Here is a 6,257-nt window from a genome sequence, read left to right as displayed (position 1 = left end):
TGCTGTGTGGGCGTTTTTCTATCTCGATGGCTTCTCTGATTATTCTGTTGTTAAAGTGTTCAGTTTTGGCAATAGTTCTGGTCTTTTTAAAGTCAATTTTATGTCCTGTGGCTTTAAGGTGTTGGACCAGGGAAGAGGTTGGTTCCTCTTTTCTGACTGAGTTCTTGTGTTCTTCAATGCGTGCATTTATTCTTCTGTTAAAAGGAAGAAACAGCTGCGATCACACACACTACTCCCAGAAGCACGAAGCTGAAGACACCAGCCTGAAGATGACGAATGTGACTTCGTCGAAACGTCGCCAGGACACTTCTAATTCTACGCGGGAGAAAACCCGAATAACTAAAGACCTGCATATATATATATATATATATATATTCGGGAACCACAAACTGTGAGACCACCAGGAAATTTTTAAAAACTATAAAAGTTTTAATAAAGTTAAAACACCTAGCTTTCGCCGGCCCCCTGCCAGCATCATCAGGGTGACAATCAGTCAATGGGATGGCTATTTATAGGAGTGGTGCCTTTTGCACCCGACTCCTGGACCTCGTGACCGGGCCCAACCGATCTTCCTGCGTTCGGCTCCTAATCATCATATCGCAAGCTGACACGCTCCTGTCTCCCTCTTCCCCACCCCTGTTCCTTCCCTTCTTTGCTCGTATGCTGGGGGGGGGGATGCCATTTTATACTCAGGGCACCTCCTTGCTGCTTGTTGCCCCCATCTCTCTTCCTAACCACACACGTTCCAACTTTCTTCCCCTCTTCCTCGTTACTAACGACCTTCCCTACCATCTCATTCATACCTTGTGTCCCCACCGCACTGGATCCCATTTCCTCCCCCCAAGCCACTCTCATCCGTCTCCTCTCCTCCTCCTTCCTACCCCCAGCCTCACTGTTCCCCTCTTCCTCGTTAACCACACGCGTTCCAACTTTCCTCCCCTCTTCCTCGTTACTAGCGACCTTCCCTACCATCTCATTCATACCTTGTGTCCCCACCGCACTGGATCCCATTTCCTCCCCCCAAGCCACTCTCATCTGCCTCCTCTCCTCCTCCTTCCTACCCCCAGCCTCACTGTTCAATCCTTCGTCCATAGGCGTGCGTATGATGGTTGCATCCAAACTTCCCCCCGAACTATCCCGACGGGAGGTTGCTGGCGGTGCAAAACGCGCCCCAATGTTCGTCCCCGCGACCTCACCACTTGCCTTCACCTGTGGCACCCCCAATGCGGGGGGAGTGCTCCCTTCCTCATACGCACATCCCTCCCTTTTTCGCGGGTGCCCATTCCCCCTCAACGCAGCCACGGACGAGCCCTGCTGCTCACTCTCTCTACCCTCGCTTCCGATCCCCACTGCGAAGTTCCTCCTCCCTTTTCTCTCTTCACCCATGCATCCATGCCTAACCCACTTCTTCGCCCCCAGGGGGTGCACCCTAACTATCACGTCACCAAACCTGTGCTCTAACATCCCCTTGTTGCCACCACCCTCAACCTCCCCCCCCCAGTCTCTCGTCCATGGTGGCGTGCCTAACGATTGCATCGGAGTTAGTGCACGCGGCGCCTTGATGACAATGGGCTGCCGCCGCGGGGCACGCCCCAGTCACCGCACTCGTAGCCCCATCCTCTCTTTCCTCTTGTGGCATCCTCCCCGTGAGGGGAGCGCTCTCTCCCCTCCACTCGCATTCCTCCGTTCCCCGGGGCTGTGCGGGCGCCCTCCGTAGTGTCCTCTGTATCGGGGGGGGGGAGCCTGCCGCCTCCCAGTTCTCACACCCCCTCGCGCATTCACTGGGGACGTTGCTCCTGTGCGAATCCCTCTGGGAGCGTGTGGACGCTCTGAAGCATACAAAAATCAGAAGTCAAGTTTGTGATTTTTTTCTAACATGAATAATGAATTGCCCAGCTGAATATGCATTCAGAAATATCTTATTCCTTACTTGTATATTCCTTACTTGTATCATATTGTATATGATTCAAATAATGAATCTTAAGTTTCTACTTAAAACCAAAAACTACATAAATCTTATAAAGCTGCCACAGTGTTCTTTCTTTCTTTCTTTCTTTCTTTCTTTCTTTCTTTCTTTCTTTCTTTCTTTCTTTCTTTCTTTCTTTCTTTCTTTCTTTCTTTCTTTCTTTCTTTCTTTCTTTCTTCAACTCTCAGGAAGCAGGGATTTGAATTATGTAGAATCAGAAAGGTTCCAGCTCTATCATTTTCTACCAATCAGCATAAAGTATAGACAATAGGCTGGATCCAAGCCTACTATGTAATCCTTAGTTAAATAAGTCTAAGATTTGATAAAAAAGGTCATCATGAATAAATTATCACAGATTTCAATGTAACCCAATAATTTACTTCAAATGGGAATCCAAGGATGCAGCTTCTTATGGTAAAAAAGGATCCAAGCAGGTGACTGCACCAACTACTATAGCAATAACTGTACTTCCACCAATTCCTATCTGGTCTCCTTCTCACTACAGCAAATGCCCAATTTCTTCTTGAGACTCAGAGAAGTGGAAATTAATGAAGTTGGTAGTTATTCCATGAATTTTTGGCATATAAAACATCAAAGCCTGGCTCAAATTCTGTTATGAGTGCCTTTTCATAATTTCTTCTCTAGTGTATGTCCTGTTTTGCCAAAAGTCAGATACACTCTTAGGCCTCAGTTTTTGCTACAAGACCTTTAATCTTCTGTTTTCTAGGCTGCAGTAATGCTATTGCTACTTAGATGTCCATATAAAAATGTGTTAATATTTTCAAAACAACCTTTATATTAGAAAACCAAATAATCTAGATTTTAATATTTGTACAATGAGAGCTATAATCTTAAAATGTTTTCGCAGAATTTGTTTCCAATGCAACTTATTTTGAAACAAATGTTCAGGTTCAAACATATTAATTTTTCAACAAAGAGGACGACACACAAATATTCATCTACTAGCCATAACCAGTTCAACATTTGAAAAGTGTTTTTCCTCTTACTTATTAAGTAGTTATGATCATATGCTCCCTATATTTAACAAGCATGTTCTGACTGCTTTTGCATTTATTCATGTTATATGAGGTAGAGTGGAATGATATATTTTTTCTCCAATTCAATGCAACAGTTAACCCCTTTCAAAAGCCATGACATTTCCTCCTTCCCTCCCTCAGAAAGAGAGACAGGAGGGGGAGGGAGGGAGGGATTGCTGATACTGTAGTTTAAATTGTACAAAATTGCTTCTAGGCACAAGCCACGTTACTTTCCATTTTTTATACTAACTATAATTAAATTAATGCATCACTCTTATTTTGAGCTATTTCCAATTTTTAAGAAGCAGCATATTATTCAATTTCCTCAAAGATAAGTCATTCAAAAGGCACCCATCCCCTAATTTGAAATTTTATATATTTCTTAAGTCCTGCAATTATACTCTTTGAGTTAGTTTAAACAAGATTAAAATTATTAGCTTAGGGAATATCTCCCAAGGCTATCCTGGAATGTGTTAAGAAGAATATAAAAAGAGTTGTGTCATATGCAGTGTCAGCCATCTAAAAGACAAGGATACTCTGTATTAATTGTCATGCATAGTTCTGAATTCATCCTAAACATTATCTTGAGAAGATGATTGAGAGAGATATAAACAAAACAACCTAAAGCAACAACAGTAGAATTAAGTATAGTTAAGAGAATTTCTGCATTATGCCAGGTGAGATTATTTATCCAACAAACCTAGTATTGTCTAACTGGCAGCAGACTTTCCCATAATTCTTTGTCTGATGTAAGCAATGGTGAAGATCAAATGTAAGTGATCCTGCATTTAACATATCTGCTTTTAAGTTTTAGTCTTTCTGAAGAAACAAATAAAGTCTTCAATTCTAATAAGAGGGGAAAAAAACCTTGCAAACTTGATTAACTGGAATGAAGGTGCATTTACCAGAATGAAGATGCATTTACCATTTCAGAGAAGATGTGAAATTTTGAATAGTCACTGTTAGTCCAATTGTGACCTAATAATCTCTCCTCTCTCCAAAATTGAAAGTTAAAGTTCCATTAACTGGCAAAGATCCTAGAGCAACTCACATACACATACACTACAGAGATTAGAAATTGTTATCTGTACAATTGGATGCATAGTTTTCTAATATTAAGGAGAAGTAGATAACCCATCCTTCACAATAATACTCTATTATTTAAAGCAACATCTATTTTAAAATTCAGATGCAGTGTTCTATAGTAATGCAGCAATATGTGTTTTAAAAGAAACAGCCAATATTCTATCTTCTCAAATAAGGACCATTCTACTCTAATGTTTCAAGAGTAAAAAAAAAAAAAAAAGCTTCCAGATTTGTCTATGCTCCGTACAGAATGAAAAATAGGGAAGTACAGATTTCAGAGATCTATCCATAAAGTTATTTACTTCTCCCAAAAAACTTTCTGTAGCTACTCCAATTTATCATTCTACTGTATTATTATATAAGAGTAGTTTAAATGAAAATAGTTTATTGAATGAATATAGCTATTTAAAGGCTCTCCTAACAGATCAATATATATATTTATCTCATAAAATAGAAAGCAATCATTATAGCTATTCATCTAGAGCTGTGTTTCTCAACCTCAGTAACTTTAAGATGTGGAAAATTCTGGAAGTTGAAGGTCACATATTATAAAGTTGTCAAATTTGAAAAATGCTGATCTGAAAGTTGTATTTGTTGCCTTCTAAAATATGAGTTTGTTTCAACATTTTGCACAGAAATTGAAAAAAAAATGGACTAACATTTGTAATCTGGTTTTGTTTATGTAGTAAATATTAATATTTTCCCTTTTGAATTGAACTGTTTTAAAACTCTATCAAATTGGAATTATCTTCCAGAGGAGATTCCTAGATTGTGACTAAAATGCTAACATTTTGGGGAGAAAGTAATTCCTTCTTTGTAGCAACCTTTTTTCTGCTTCCGAAAGATATATTTTCATACTACCTGATACAATTATATTTTAATCTTACAATATTTGAAACATGATCTGTGCTAGAAACAGTATGGTCTAAGTCAATTTGTTTTCAATACTCTGCTCTCTTAAGATAATTCAACAAACCTGAGCCCAATCTGCAACACATGTACCCTGTTATCTACATTTGAACAGAGGTGAGAGAAAGGCTTGTATTGAAAAAGCAGTCTGAACTTCAAATGTTACAAATACCCTAAGTAATAAAAGTTAGGTATTTTTTTTATCACATCACTTGTTACTTCTCTGGAGTGATTCTTTGCAGTTCAAAAGGTCAGTTTCACACCAGGATATCAGTATTTATCAGCTGGCTCAACTGTAAAGAGAAGTCTTGTTTCCAACCAACCGGTATGACAATAGTGCAATCAAATGAGCACTTCAAAAGATGTAGACTATAGAGATACTTTGAACTGACCACAGTCACCAATGCTAATTTCAACTGGGCATTCTACATGCAGAAGTCTGAACATTTATACTCGCCTGTATGTGAAAGAATGTATAAAGTCAATGTCACACAGATATGTCAAAATGAATGGGGGGGGGGGTGTCCACGGATCCACCCAAGCATTATAGGGGCAGAGTATGACATGCCCAACTGCAGTCATCATTTAGCCCAGTGGTAGTCAACCTGGTCCCTACCGCCCACTAGTGACCGTTTAAATTTTCGGATCCATCGAGCCCTCCAATCGGCTCACAGAGCTTTCCAGCAGGCAAGGGGTGTTAGCCTCAGCTGGGCAACCCCCCGCGGAGCTCTCGGAGGCCGGACAGCCTCGCCGAAGTGCGCTGTCATCGCGAGGCCCCCGTTGACTTTCTCGATGATCCGGATCGCAGCAGAGGCTGCGCAACGAGATAAAACCGCAAGTGCCTTGTTTTCGGCTCTGGAGGGTGGAAATTAAAGACACATCGAACAACAAGCTTCCCCTCAGGGCCCCTCAAGGCTGGGAAGGCCTGGCCAAAACACAAGCGGCCGCTAATTTTGGTGCGGCCACCATTTTGAGAGCCACACAGAGCCCTCAGTCATAGAGATTTCAGGCATCTCTGACAAGAACCAGGCTCTCTCTTCATCCTGCTGTGACAGGCACAGATCGGGGGCAAACCAGACTCCACTGGGCATTCCCTCATGACCAAGGTAGAGGCCATAAAGGCCTTCTATTCATTCCTGCTTGCCCAGGACAGAAAGTCGGTGGCGCGGCCACCATTTTGAGTGAGCACGTGCCTACAGCTTCAAACAAAATATTGTGAGTCCATGTCTCAAAAAAGGAAATACGCTCGTGGCTATTTG

This window comes from Protobothrops mucrosquamatus, unplaced genomic scaffold, assembly GCF_001527695.2.
Source record: "Protobothrops mucrosquamatus isolate PMUCROS unplaced genomic scaffold, P.Mucros_1.0 scaffold49, whole genome shotgun sequence".
Classification (NCBI taxonomy): Eukaryota; Metazoa; Chordata; class Lepidosauria; order Squamata; family Viperidae; genus Protobothrops; species Protobothrops mucrosquamatus.
Note: the sequence above shows the minus strand (reverse complement) of the source record.